Source organism: Triturus cristatus, chromosome 4_2 (assembly GCF_964204655.1).
Source record: "Triturus cristatus chromosome 4_2, aTriCri1.1, whole genome shotgun sequence".
NCBI lineage: Eukaryota > Metazoa > Chordata > Amphibia > Caudata > Salamandridae > Triturus > Triturus cristatus.
This window is the reverse complement of record NC_140586.1, coordinates 277,215,021-277,230,832: the sequence shown is the minus strand read 5'-3', so window position 1 is coordinate 277,230,832 and position 15,812 is coordinate 277,215,021.

The following is a 15,812-nucleotide window of genomic DNA, read 5'->3' as shown; positions in this document are numbered from 1 at the left end:
CCTTATAAACCATAACTAGCGACTTAAACTCAATCCTCCTCTTAACCGGGAGCCAATGGAGGTCCTTTAGTGCCAGCGTCACAGATGATTCACGCCGCCTTCTGAGAGCCAGTTTTGCTGCCATCGACTGAACTCTTTGCAATCCCTGTACAATGAAAAGGGGAGCACCCAAGTACAGAGAATTACAATAGTCCAGTCTACTCAGGATCACACTCTGGACCACCAGAGACCTAGTCTCATCAGGGAGGAGCGGGAGGATTTGGCGAAGCGCTCTCAGCAAAACGATACAGGAGCCAATAGTTTTATTGGCCTGGGATTGCAACTGGAGGTCATTGTCCATCATGACCCCCAGGTTACGGACTGATTTTACTGCGATTATGGGAGGGTCCTCCGGCCATAGTCGAAACTCGGACAGAGGAAATTTGGAAATTTTTGCTGCGCCGCAGTGTAGGAGCTCCGTTTTCCCGGCATTCAACTGGAGTGAATTGATCTTCAGCCAATCAGAGACCTTCCTCATACAAACCTGGAACGAGTTTAAGGAGACTGCCTGCTCTCCTTCCAGGGGGAACATCAGTTGTACTATTGAGGCCAGCCACGTTACATACCAGACAATTAATCCAACTCATAATTAATTTCTAACTTTTGAATGGACCCTCCTCCTTCTATTACCATAGTATTTACTAATTTTGATCCATTATTTTGTCTATTAGTCAACACTAAAAAAATTAAGAAGACTAAAAAAAACCTTCCCCTTTCTTTAAAGCCATAAAGCCCTAGTGATGATGATTTCCCCCCCCCCAGTTCAACCCCACCCCCCGCCCTTGTCTTTTACGAACAGCATCGACATCTAAGAGTGACAGCCCACCTTGTATCTTAGAAGAACCCTCCCCCCTAGAAACGTCTGCCGCTCGAAAGGCAGCCCTTCAAAGCAACAGCATAGATGGTCAAACCACACCCTTTTGTTTCCAACTCCTTTAACACACCAAATTGTTTTTTTTTTTTTATTTTTTTTTTTCCCCCCATCTTTCCCTATCTCAAATCTAAAGTGTTGACTGATATTTTAACAACAGGAAAGAGGAAAGAGGAAACATAGAAGAGGCCAACCCCCCAAGTGATAGTCCAACATTAACATTTTGAACAAATTCGATTTAACTTCAAAATTCAAAAAAAAAGAAAAGAGAAAAGAGATGTTATAAGTCTGGAGCCCCAGACTATTGGCTGAGCATTATATCCATATCTATGAAATACTTTAGGATCCCCAAGACCCCAATCTATCTCTGTTCAGCAGCTTCTGCTTGCCACTTAGCCACTGCCAAGCCTGTTTCCTTTTCTTCCAAAAACATATATAGGTATGGCTGCCCTTAAGAACTTTTAAACGTGCGGGCTCTTGTAGAAAAGCCTGGGCTCCAAGGGCTTTTATAGGGTCTATGAATTGGCGTAATCTCCAGCGTCTGTCCATTGTAGCCTTACTAAGACCTGATCTTACAAAGAAAGTAAATGAGTCTACCGATACCGGAGTATTAGGTCGTGCCTTTGTTACCACTGCCTGTCTCAATAAGAAGTTCCCCAAGTAGATCAAAAATGGACGAGGGTATTGCCCTCCCTTATTCTTCTGAGTTAATGGTAGCCTGTGAACCCTTTGAAGTTGAGAGTCCCAATCCCAATCAGAAAGATCCGGGAAAGCTTTCTGAAATAGTTTAACCATAAACCCCCTCGGATCTGCCCCCTCCGCTCCTTCTGAGATACCAAATAACCTCAGATTTTGTCGGTGCTGGCGATTCTCCATATCTTCCAATTTGATCTGCATGCCTGAGATCTGTTCCTCATGTCTTTTAGTAGAGACATCTGTAAGCGCTGATAGTTCTTCAGTGGCTAAAACTCTCTGCTGTAACTCTGAGATATCTCGAGTTAATCCGCCAAGTTTGTCCGCCATTTCCTGCAAAGACTGTCGCATTCTACTATTGTCTTCTCGAGCCTGAGTATAGTGTATTTGCGCCTCTTGTCTTTGCTCAGTTAAGGACTGTAGGATCAGGCATAGTGTTGGTGTCGGCGCTCCTTGGCTGCTAGTTGCTTCTTCCATGGAAGAAACCTTCGCCCGAGTAGCAAGGGTTTCAACTAAAGGATGTGCATCGCCATGAGTCGAGGGTATAAGTTGTAGCCCCCCCGATGCCCCCTGCTCATAGCTAACTTCTTTTACTGTGGCCGCAGAATTGAGCTTCGTCGTATTATCCTCAGAAGGGCTGGTACCTGAGAGTCGCAGCGCCATATTCCTCACTCCTCCTTTTGCTTGCACCCATTTCCGAAGAGGGCTGTTATCAGAGATAGCTTTTCCCGATGAAGGCACATTGTGTATAGGGGGTATATGTTTTTTTAATTTATTTTTACTTTTCCCTTTGCCTTTCTTTCCCATTGACGATTTACCCACCATCTGACCTAACAGCTCTGTTGATTCTTCAACATCGTCAAATGAGCCCGAGTCATTGCCTTCGCTTTCTCCCTCCACTTCCTGCAGAGTACTGTCTATTATAGTATGAGCCTTCGCTACTGAGTGAACCACGTCCATACAGTGTTCTCCCTGGCTTATGTTGCTAGGTATATTAAGCGAGTTTGGAAGCTCGACTATATCCGATGACTTCTCCTCAGGTTGTACCAGCGCTATGAGCTCCGTCAAACGACCTCCCTCATCACCAACGCCACTCACACCACCCGCATTTCTGAAACCATCATTATTGGGCGACACCGAGACTGTATCCCCAGAGAGAGCACTCTCAGTCGTAACCATGTTGCAGTCAGATATTGCCATCAATAAAGCTTCTGTAACATTGTTGCCAGGAGGGTACTTGCCTGTGAGAAGCTCTGGCACTTTACCAGTTTGTAGCAAGTGTGAAAGCGGCTTGCTGGTTGTAATACCCGTCTTCTCCTTTGCGCTCGCTACACCGGTTAAACCTGTCTCTCCACCAGCATTCCGACCGGTTCGAGTGTTCCTCGAGGTTGTTTTGGGTGGCGCCATCTTTCCCCCGCTCTCAGGTACTGAAGTGATGAACCCAGTCACTGCGGACGAAAGACCCGACCAGTAGAACGCCGAGCGGCCGGGCGAGCACCACAAAGAGATCCGATAAGCCGTAGACAGCCGCCCAGCTGCCCTCCGCACTGGCTCCGCAAGAAGAAAACGCCACATTCACTCGGTAAGCAAAATTCTCTCTTTTTCCTTTCTGCCTCTCTTAGAAACACTCGAGAATCACATCACGCTATAGTTAAGGGTGCAGGAGACCATCAAGCTGCTGCTCTCCGTGGCGGCTTCAGTCCGCCATCTTGGTCCTCCTCCCACTTGACCTCAATCTACACACATTTACAATACTTCTACAAAAGCTGTTCACACTATTTAAGCCCCATTCACTGTCAAGATAATATCTCTTCCCACAGAAAATGCAGTTATCTTCTAACAGTATGCTCGAATGCTTGCTTTTCATTACTTAGTTGTGTAAAGCAGATGCTTTAGCCTTAAAATGTTTGTGTCATTTCCAATTTATGCCTCAGTAACTTTTTTTGCACTTTGTAGGCATTATCGGATTGATTTTTTCAACTTAATCTATTTGGTCATTATGATCAAATTCTAAATATAGTACTAAACATTGCACCTTAAAAATAAAGTTATTAAACAAGGGCTATGCTATATTTTACTACGAAACAGGCAGCCACAAGTGCAGCTACCTCGCAAATAACAGGGTCATGATTTGAATAGTGCAGCAGATGCTGTAGCACCAGCCCCAAGAGTTGTCAGAACTCCTCTAAAAACATTTTATTGCAATATTTGACTACTAAACAGGCAGTCATAATTGCAGTTACCTTGCAGTTAGAAGGGTCTTGATTTGTATGGTGCAGCAGGTGCAGTGGCACTGGGGCCAAAAGTGCTAGGGACCCCATTAAACCTAGATTATTGCTAAATTTTACTACTAAACAAGACAGTTAAAAGTGCATTTATCTAGCAAGCAATAAGGTCATGATTTGAGTGGCGCAGCAGGTGCAGTAGCAAAGGACCAACAACTATAGGCACTTCACTAAGCGGCTAATACTGCAATATTTTACTACTAAACAGGCAGTCACATCAAGTTACCTTGCTGACAACAGGGTCATGATTTGAATGGTGTAGCAAGTGCAGTGGCACTGGGCCAAAAAGCTGTCAGAACTCCTCTAAACAACTGATATTGCTATATGTTACTACTATACAGGCAGACACAATTGCAGTTATCTTGTAATAAAAAGGGGCTTGATTTGAATGGTGCAGCAGGCGCAGTGGCACTGGGGGCCCAAAGCTATAGGAACCCCACTAAATGCAAAATATTGCTTAATTTTACTACTTAACAGGCAGCCACAAGTGTGGTTATCCAGCAGGCACTAGGCCTATGATTTCAATTGTGCTGCAGGTGCAGTGGCACCTAGGCGAAATGTTGTCAGAACTCCTCTAAGCACCAAATATTGCTATATTTAACTACTAGTCAGTCACAAGTCCAGTTACCTTGCAGGCACTAGGGTCATGATTTAAATGGTGCAGCAGGTGCAGTTACACTGGGGCCCAGAGCTCTAGGAACCCCTCTAAACACCATGGGCCATATGTAGGTAGCCCAATACCGGTCGGTAACGGCCGATTTTCGGTAAATATACCGTTACCGACCGGTATTTAGGCTTTTGCTATGTAGGGGGATCATTTCTGTATTCGTTAATTTACCGAATCGGTAAAATTACCGAATCGGTAATTTTACCGATTCGGTAAATACCGAATACAGAAATGAGATGTAGGGGGAGTGTGTGGTGGGTGTGGGGATTCGTTATTTACCACCAACTAAAAGTTGGTGGTAAATGACGAATCGGTGTAAAAATGCTTTTTTGTGCACTGTGAAGTGTGCAATGTAGCAGAAATACATGCCCCTAGGACATGTATGTGCGCCACATGTGCACACATGGACGAATCAGGGGTGCAACAGGGTGTCAATGTGACACCCTGCCACCCATGATGATGCCTCCCCCCATTACCGAATCGGTATTTCCCGATTCGGTAATGGTAACTGGCTTCCCATTGATTCCTATGGGCCTCCTGGCCCATAGGAATCAATGGGAAACAAGTTACCATTACCGAATCGGTAAATACCGATTCTAAAATACCGACACTTACCGAATCGGTATTTTTTTACCTACATTACATTTACCGATTCATAAATACCGAATCGGTAAAATTCGGTATTTAAGAATCGGTAAATTTAATTTACCTACATAAGGCCCCATATATTGTAATATTTTACTATTAAATAGGCAGTCAAAAGTGCAGCTACCTTCCCGGCAATAGGGCCGTGATTTAAATGGTGCAGCAGGTGCAGTGGCACCGGGGCCAACAATTGTCATAACTCCTCTAAACACCAAGTATTGGTATATTTTACTACTAAACAGGCAGTCACAAATGCAGTTATCTTGCAGGTTCTAGTGGCATGATTTGAATGGTGCAGCAGGTGCAGTGGCACCATGCCCAAAGGTTGTCAGAATTCCTCTAAACACATAATATTGCTATTACATAAATTAATTCTATTATTTCCCTGATTCATTTCATTTTTCAAAATGTTGCTATTACATACCCGCACTATACCACTAGCAACAGCACAGTATATTGCCTTTTGTACATAAACAGGTCATAACCCTTTAACAGACTTCCTGTAACTTATATTGTAAACCTACCCAGCAAGCCACAACTTACAATACAAAACAGCTTATTATTAATCACATAGGCATTACCTAATGCATTTACCAATGCTTGTTTATTTATCCTGCTGCCCAAGTGTGAACTTTAAGGGACACACACCTGAGTGTCTTAGATAAATACATAATTTATGGTGGTATTCTGTGCTGCAGCACAGATAGGTGGATGCAGTCATTAATGTACATGGGTTTTTAGGTCTGGGCTGACAGTGCATTCATAAGCCCTACTTATTGGAATTGCCAATGCTTGTTAAAATAAGTACCACATGCAATTGTATGTAAGATACCATGTGGCGTCCACTATCATTGTTTTATTACTTTATTGCTGCTTTGTATAGCACCGACATATCACCTAGTGGTAACTTTGCAGTGCTAAACCCATTTTTTGTGCACTGCCTGAGTAGAAATTCTTGAGGAGAATGTGGAATTCCTTAAAGGGGTGGACATGACCCCTCTAGTAGGGTGTGTTGGTTCTGATGGCATATTCAGAGGAGTCCACTCTCTGAACAAAGATGATTTTTCACTTTCCCTGAATGTTGATAGGTTTGGCAGGGCCCTTGAACTCCAGGTCTATGAGTTCCTTTAGAGTTGCCTTGCCCCACAATGATTTCGACCCAGATTTACACAGTTTGAAATCAGGTTTACAGACGTGGACCTGTTGTCAGCATCTGAGTTGACGTGTAGGGATGAAGTAAGGTGCACATTTGGGATGTAAAATTCAGGACGTAATTCTCTGTATGATTTATATATAATGCACAGTCTTGAAGCAAAAGCAATGATATCAGATGTGGTGTTATGTGGGCAGTGTCTGTGTGACACGGGTAGGGTTGGCTGTCCTCTAGGGCAAACTGGCAGTGCTATATGGACTGCTCTGACAGGTCAGTGTGTGAGCCATGTTTTGAGTTATTAGTAGGCCTGTTTTATGGTGTGCTGGGTGGGTCGGTTTTTACTGTTCTCCCTGATATTAGAAAAAGCATTGCCTGCAGTAGGAACACATTCATGTGTGTCTCCCATACCTTGCAACACACCTACACAATAAGTCTTGACAAGTTCAAAACTGTTCTGATTTTCAGAACTTGTCCACTTTTTTTTAACTATCTTATTGGCTAATGGGGGGCACTTTTATTTTGGTGCCAGAGCCTTTGTTCTATCCCTGGGCAAGGCCTTTTGAAGTGGCAAAAAACAAAACTACAAATAAACAGACTATTTTTTGTGAATGGTTACATATTTTGGTTGTGTGTTATTTGAAAACGTGTACATAGTGCGTCTCACAGTCCAATTCCATTGCGTTGCTACGTAGTAAGAGTCGCTTTACATTTTGAGATGCTTGGGCAAAATGCAATATTCTGGATGTTGTTCGTTTATTGCTATTAACACCCAAAGTAGAACATTGGGAGTTGACCACCAGTAATGAGAATGCCTCCTTTGCTGGCTAAATCTATCATTACAGCCCCCACAAAAGGAGCATTCTGTGGCTACCAGCTCCCAAAGTCACTATGGTGTGCTGTGGGAAACAGGAGCGCAGCTTTCTTTCGTGCAGCAGGTGCAGTGGCACCGGGGCACAGAGCGCGAGGGACGCCTGAGCCCTCATTATTGCTATATTTTATCATTCAAGCAGCCAGGAGGCCCATTTTCTTCCTTGCACTAGGGCCCATGACACACTGGCTACGCTACCATATGGGCAAGTGTTCATCAAGGTAGGGTGCACTGCGGGAGCAGGAGCTGCCTCTGACTGATTGCGTGAAATAAAAGCAGCTCCATTCTCCGTGGCGCTTCTTCAGCATCTTCAGAAGCAGCGACTTCACAAAAAGTAATAAACATCCCTCTTTCCTTTAGCTTATTGCGCTTCACTCTGAGTGAGCAGAGGAAGGAGGAGGAGCCAAGAAAACCACGTGTGAACTGAGTGCTCCAGAAGAGGTGAGGGAGCGCTGCAGAAGAATGGAGTTATTTTTTTCATCCAATCATTCAAGTGAGTTGCAGCTCCTGCTTCCACAGAGCACCCAGTTTTGTTTGAGGTCAGGGACCTAACACAGGCTCCTGCAGCCCCCACGGTGGGGGGGCCCAAGCTCCAGGGGGCCCCCCTCAGCGCAGCACTCTTGCCGGAGAGCTCTTCATTGAGTCCGGAGGGGGCCCCTTCACGTTCCTTGCAGGGAGGCCCCCTCAATTTTCGTTACGCCAGTGGTTGGGGCGGAATGTGCCAAGAGCCATATTGTCATTATCTTCAGAGGGATAATAAATGTTAATACCCCCTTGTTGTACGCCCTTCTCTGGGCTTCGGGTCCATAACTTAAGGGAAGGTTAGTAAAGGTTTCCTTTAAAGAACTCTGAAGCTACTTGTGCAATAATATCCCCTCTGCCTCTCAGAATGTGAGTGTCATGGATGTTTTTGCTGCTGCAGCTTAGGTCTTCTCAAGATACTCAAGATGCCAAACCATAATACCTGCCAGCAATGAGCCAGTGCACTGGGTTGAAGCACGCAGTCAGGGCCGGCTTTAACACTGGTGGCGCCCTGTGCGACAATGCTTATTGGACCCCCCGCCACCTCCCTAATGACCACCTCTGCCACGGATTCCCTCACTAGGACCCTTTAACAGTGTCCCCCTAAGTCTAAATAATCACGTCTCAGATTCATATAGTTTTATTGCACCACTCATATCAGTGTGAGGTGTCAGAGCGCTTTACATCACACACACATTGCACAGAGACAATCATATGTGTGTAAAAAAGTGTATAGGAAATGTTACATCAGTCAAGACTACAAGGTGTAATGTAGGGGTGACATGTCATCAATACTGGTAGGTAATATAGTTTAAGAGTCCTTATTCTTTAAAGCACAAATTCAGAATTTAAAACGTAACACCATTGTTAGGCGTTCTCTTTAATAATAAGAATTGTTTTCTTCCCAAATGAACACTTTTGGCAAGGTTAGGATAATGAAAGACTGGGCAAAAAACATATCGCTCTAACATTATCTTGCGGTTTGCATACAGCTGTTTGATGACAGTTAATAGCTCGATGTTCTATATTAGGATTTTGACTTATAAAGGACAAGAAACAAAAGGAGATCTTTCACAGAAGAAGTAACCCCCTGACCTATTTTCGTTATATGGAGTTTGTTACTTGCGTGGCACACTTTCTTAGCAGCAGGCATTTTAACCCTCTGGGCTACTTTCCACTAAACAAACCTCCGGTCTCTTTCCAGGAAGACGATTAATCACCAGAGTTATCTTGACATTTTAATTGATGCCTGAAAACTGCTGGAGGCCAGGTACGTGGAAGCAGGTGCTCTTAAAATGATAAAAAACTTGCAAAAATGACGCCCCCACCCCAAGTCAGCTCCCGGTGCGGTGGCACCAATCGCATCGCCCTAGAGCCGGTCCTGCACGCAGTCACGGTAAGCTTTTTTTAAACTAAATTCGCAAGAACATGTTATTTACCTCTGCTGCTCCCAGCAAGCACTTGCTGCTATCTTCAGGTAATGCTCTAGAGGGCCTATTTTATTTATTTACTAGTTTTACAAAGCACTGAATATCATCTTATGATAACTTCTGGGCAATGAGGAATAGTAAAAGAAAACAAGCATTCGCAAAGCCAATAGGTCTGGCCTTCAGTGGCCAATCGTAGAGCTATTGCCACTGCTGGTTTCCTTTGGGAAACTTTAATATTAGTATACATTCCAGAAAGAGAGTGGAAAGGAAGGGATCAGAGTGTGGGAAGAGGTGGCAGGCTCAGAGAAAGAGCTATGATGCAACAGGAAAGCCATAGCCAATCAATCAATGAATCTTTATTTAGCACAAAGGCCATAAAAGAACAGATTAAAACACAATTCATGAATATATATATCGGTATATATATTACCTACTGGTTATAGTTAGGACCTATTTTCCATAGGAAATCCGCAACATTCTATGTGGAATAACGTTGGCGTCGATTGATGAATCTTCGCGAAAGTTTCCAAACTTTTGGCCAGCTCTGGTCCTCTCCTATCCTGAAAATTTCACGGTGATTCGTCAAGCGGGGGGCGAGAAAAAAGGGGGGTCCCAAAACGCGTTTTCCCCATGCATTTTCCCATAGGACCTGTTGACGCAGCTACAGCCCGAAGTGCTGAACGGAATTACACCAAATTTGGCAAAGAGGTAGTCCTCAGTTCAGACTCGTGCCTTTTGCTTAAATGGTGTAAATCCGTTCAGTAGTTCCTGAGAAAATCAAAAGTAAAATCACATATATATCTGGGCGGAGCCTAACCACGCATCTCATCGTGAGATCTGATTGGCTGTCAGCACTTCATCCAAGAAGTGTTGGCAGCCATCTTGGGACCAATATACATGATAGCACCTCATTAAAAAGCATTGCAGTTAATAGAAGGTTTTAAGACTTTAGTCACTTTATAAATCATTTGTTGATGGTACCATACTCATTTTAGGAATTGTGGTGTATTCTAAGGTGATTTTACCATGTGAAAAAGCCTTCTGCTGTGATATCATGAATCATGTTTGAGAGAAAACTATTTTCTCATGCTTTTCCCACAGAGGTTTGGAAGGTGATCTATAAGCTAAACTGGGAGCATATTTTCTGTAAATTCACATTATCTTTCTCAGTCATGTGAGAATGAAGTCTGACATTCTCAGTAAAACATGTACATCCAACAAGGGCAGAGACTGTCAGTTGATTCCTTTGTGTTCCACTGCAGCTTCCCAGAGTGTTCTAAAGAACAACTAGAGCACTAACAGGGCACATTTTGAGTGATTTCTCAAATCCTCTTCTATTTCATTAAAAAATTCTGAAATGCAGACTGAAACATGCACTTTCAATACCAGCAGCAGACTTCCCTGGTGAGCAGTAGCTTTACTACAGTGATCTAATAAGCAACTAGAGTGCTAACATTCTGAATTTATGGCAAATGTGTGACACATCTGAATGCCTTCTTGATGGAATCAAAGTAAAAAACTGAAAGTATTTCCTACTGAGGAGACTGTAGTAAATGAGGAAATTAGGAAACATCATAACAAATAAGTCTCCCAAAATGGCCACCAGAGACAAAAGAATGTCCCAGAGTGTTCTTAAGAACAACTAGAGCGCTTACTGTCTTACTTATGACAAAAGTATGGCACACTTGAAGCCATCTTTATTGGAATAAAGTGGTAACACTTAAAACATTTAATTTACAAAGGAACAAAATGAGGGGGTTCATTTTGCCATAGAAATTATAATTAGTGCTGCAGAAAGAAAAATTAGGGCACATTTTGACTTCTCAAATCCTCTTCTATTTCATAAACAAAATCTGACATGCAGACTGAAACATGCACTTTGAATACCAGCAGCAGACTTCCCTGGTGAGCAGTAGCTTTACTACAGTGATCTAATGAGCAACTAGAGTGCTAACATTCAGAATTTATGGCAAATGTGTGACACATCTGAATGCCTTCTTGATGGAACCAAAATAAAAAAATGAAAGTATTCCCACTGAGGAGACTGCAGTAAATGAGGAAATTAGGAAACTTCATAACAAATAAATCTCCCAAGATGGCCACCAGAGACAAAAGAGCCCAAATGCATCACAAATATCACCCAGATGTAGCCCACATATAGCCCAATGACAGAAGTGTGCAAAACACTTATTTTTTTGTGTATTTGCAGTTTTATATAGTGCAGACTTGTCAGGTATTGGAGTGCTTTACATGAGCATTGGTTACATCACACAAGATCAAATTCATTTTGGTTGTAGACATGGGGAGATTAAGTGATTTGACCAGAATCACAGAATGTTGATCTGAAGCAGAAACTCCAACCTGGTTCCCCAGTTGCAAAGTCTGCAGCTCTGGAAGTAACACCACATCCTTTCCCCTACGTGCAACATTTAATCAAATGGTCAACTAGATAAAAAAACATAAAGATTGCAAATAATTTAAAAGTTCTTTGTCGCTATTTGAAAACTCAGAAAATATGTCCTCATTTTAGTTTTTTAGAGCACTAACCATAATTTTGATGCAAATAAGACCCTCTCATATATGTAATTTCTAAAGGAAATACTCTAGGTATTACAGTTTTGATTACATCAAGATGACGTCAGGCGTTCCACACTTTTGTAATAAATATAGAATGTTAGCAATCTAGTTGTTCATTGGGATACTGTTGAGAGGCAGAGGCCAGGGGCACGGACTCTGAAAATTGAAGGCAGGTAGGAGAGTGCAGAGGCAACCATTTGACCACACTGGGCAGGTAGGAAGGGCAGTGGCAGCACAACAGACTATGGAGGGCAGGGGCAATAAACCAACAATACAGGACTGGCAAGAGAGGCTGTGGCAATATAATAGACCATTGTGGGCAGAAGGAAGAGGCAGTGGTAGTACAACCATACATGCCAACAGACCCGTTTCAGCCAGGAAACGTCCAATGTTTTTAATCTCAAATGGGCTTGATTTGATCTGTTTCCTGTCTATAATCTCCTCTTTTTTAATGTAACTCAAAGTGGAAAATCAATACCCCAGTGTTTTTGTAAAATCTCCCTCTTACCAAGTTCAAAATGTTCGCAAGTATGGTACATTGGATCATGGTAGGCAGGAGGAATTGGGGTAGGGACATGGACAGGGATAACAGAGGACAGGAGGTACATGGAGAGGTGCACCAAACTGACCCTACAGGGCAGGCATCAGGGTTTGCAGCAGCACAATACACCACATAGCGCCTGCGGGACTGGAGTGCAGCACAACAATCCATAGAAAGCAATAGGGAGGGGACAGGACCATGCACATGGACAACAGAGAACAGAGGGGAAAGAGGCAATGGTAGCTAGCTGACCATAATGGACAGACGAGAGAGAAAGCTGCAGCATAACAGACCATAAAGGGCAGGAGGGACGGATCAGGGGCATTACAATGGAACATACAAGCCAGGAGGGAGGTAATAGGGGTCTGCACATGGAAACAGAGGGCTGGGGGCAAGGGGGCAGGGCAGGAGCAGCAAGATGACCATGGAGGTCAGGCAGGATGGGCACTAGAAACAAGACACACCATGGAGAGCAACAATGAGACTATGATGGCATACACACAGACCATGGAGGGAAGGTGGGAGGGGGTCAGGGGCAGCTAGCTGACCACACAGGGAAGGTGGGAGGGGCCATGGCAGCACAGAAGGCCATGCATGGCAAGGGTTAGTGGCAGCACAATGGGTATGATGGGCAAGAAGGAGGGTGCAGGGCATGCACAAAGGACCATGGAGGATAGAAGGGAGGGTCAGGACCTGGGCACAGACAAGAGAGTTCAGGGGAAGGGGCCTCACAACAGACCGCACGGGGCAGGCAGGAGGAGCAGTTGCAGCACAACAGACCAGGGAGGGCCGAAGGGTGTGGCAGTAAAATGGACCATGGAGGACTGGAGGAAGGGGATAGGGGCATGGCATGTGGACAGGCAGGGTGGAGGTGGCAGGGACAGGTTACAGTCATCTGACAATGCTAGGCAGGTGGAAGGGGAGTGGCAGCTCAACAGAACACTCAGAGTAGATAGGAGTGGCAGGTCCATGGAACATGGTGGGCAAAAAGGATGGAGCAGGGGCATGCACAAAGACATCGGAGGGCAGGGGAAGGAGAATAGGGGCAGCAAGCTAAGCACAGAGGCTAAGCAGGAGGTCAATGATGGGCCATAGAATTGGGCAATGGAGGGCAGGAGGAGTGGACTGGTACATCATGCTAAATGGAGGGCAGTGGCAGCACATCAGACCATGCATGGCAGGAGGGAGGAGGCTAGTCCATGGATTCAGACAAAAGAGGATAGGGAGGAGGTGGATGGGGCAGCAAGCTAACTGTTCAGAGAAGGTGGGTATTAGGAACTTTATTGCTTTTAAAATGTGTGTCTGTGCGAACTACTTAAAATATGAACAATTATGCAGCATAATCTCACTTTTATTCAGGAAGAAGAGGACGTTTGTGACTTTGACTCCGGGCTCACTTGGCAGAAACACCCCCTGACCCTCCACCCCTCATCGCAAAATGTAATGCCCATGAAAAGGGTAGGTGGACGCAGTGTTATATAGAATATAGTCCTGAGAGCACGATTGAAAATGAAAACTAGATATAGTATATGGTATAAACTATGCACCAAAAAGTGTGATATAAGATGAACTGGGGCGTGAAATATAATATGCAATACATTGTGCGCAATGACAGATTCATTGGCGAGCGCGAGATAGCACAGGCACTAGCGTGTGCTATGCGATATGCGCCTTGGAGTGTAATATGCACAGGGCAGTGTTGTGTAACCTAACTAGTCTCTAGAGTTGTAATATAAAATATGTGCTGGGGAGTGTAACATTGCATATGCACTGTGACAAAGATATGGATCCCAGATTGTAATATGTATGGCATAGCGCTGTGCGTTATAACATAGGCATCGAGGAAGGCACGTTAGATGGGGCAATATAACCTGTGCGAAGGCAAGTGGGGCGTGACATATTCACGGGGTGGTGTTACAGTGCACATGGGCTAGAGAGTGTCATAGCATACGCACTAGCTGGTGGAATACAACACTGAGGTGTGAGGCACTCGGCAGGCACTGGTGGGTGTAACACAGCATTGGGCTCAGCCAGGAGCACGCTGTGACTCTCAAGTGAGGTTTGTCTCCTTTCCAGAGAGTAAAATAAAAAGTATTATACATCCGGCGGTGGATGTGTATTTTATTAACCGTGAGGGGGGTTTCTTGCATAGTTTGGTCGAATTTTTGTCGAATCCCCTTTGAATGGCTTGGTGTGCGTGTATATTAAATGTGCCCGTCAATAGCTACCCATGTTTGTATAAATAAACGACAAGGGCGCCTACTTGGAGAGTACCCACCGGTGGGGGCGCCGGGATTAGGCACGGTAGGGCGTCAGACACGTCAGAGCTTCATTAGTGGTGTAAATACATTCCATGTGGATTCATTCTATGCATAGTCGCCTTTTAATGAATATCACGCAAATCGTCATGGTGATAGGTACGTACGGTTTGTCCAGCATGTCCTAGGTGTTTCTATAAATATATATTTTTTTAAAATAATAAAAAACAAAGGACGGCCCGGGGGATGGGGTCCCCGGGGCCTTAAGTGGCCTGAGGAGGGGGGCAACGCAGCCCCCTCCTAAAGAATTAAACAAAAAAAGGCCATGACCCGGAGGTTGGGGTCCCCGGGGCCGATTAAGGCCTTGGGAGGGCCAAATTAATTTTTTTCAACAAAAAAAATGAGGGTGCAGGCCCTGGGGGATGGGGTCCCCAGGGCCAGTAAATTAGAAAAAGAAGGGGGGCCACACAGCCCTCCTTCTTAAAAAAATAAAATAAATAAAAGACCGGCATCGTGCCAGAGGCCACGTGCCCTCCTTGCAGCACTCTGCTAACGCGCCCCTGGCCAGTTGTAAATTGGGGAATTAATTCCCCTTCAATACTGAGGGTCCCTGAGGGCCAACTAGCCCAACAGGTATCTCCAGTATGCACCAGGGAGCTGCGTTGCAGACAGGTGTTCTGAGGCCACGCCCCTTTTTACACCTCTATGCAACGCAGCTCTGTGGCGGTTACTGGAGGTACCTAGTGGGCTAGTTTGACCCTAGGGACCCTTAGGATTCAAGGGGACTTAATCTCTCAACTTAGAATGGCCACAGGGTGCGTTTACATAGTGGTGAAGGGAGGGGACGGGGCCTGAGGTGACGTGTGCAAACACGCCCTGGGGCGCGTTTTAAGTTGGGGAAATAATTCCCTTTCAATCCTGAGGGACCCTGGGGGCCAACTAGCCCATCAGGTGCTTCCAGTAAGCGTCACTACTCGGCGTTGCAGAGAGGTGGTGCAGGCCGTGCCCCTTTTTACACCTCTCTGCAATGGCGCTTACTGGACGTACCTAGTGGGCTATTTTGCCCCTAGGGAGCCTCAGGATTCAAGGGGACTTAATCTCCCAACTTAAAAAACGGCCACAGGGCGTGTTTACACAGTGGGGAAGGGAGGGGACGGGGCCTGAGGTGACGTGTGCAAACACGCCCTATGGCGCGTTTTAAGTTGGGGAAATAATTCCCCTTCAATCCTGAGGGCCCCTAGGGGGCTAACTAGCCCACCAGGT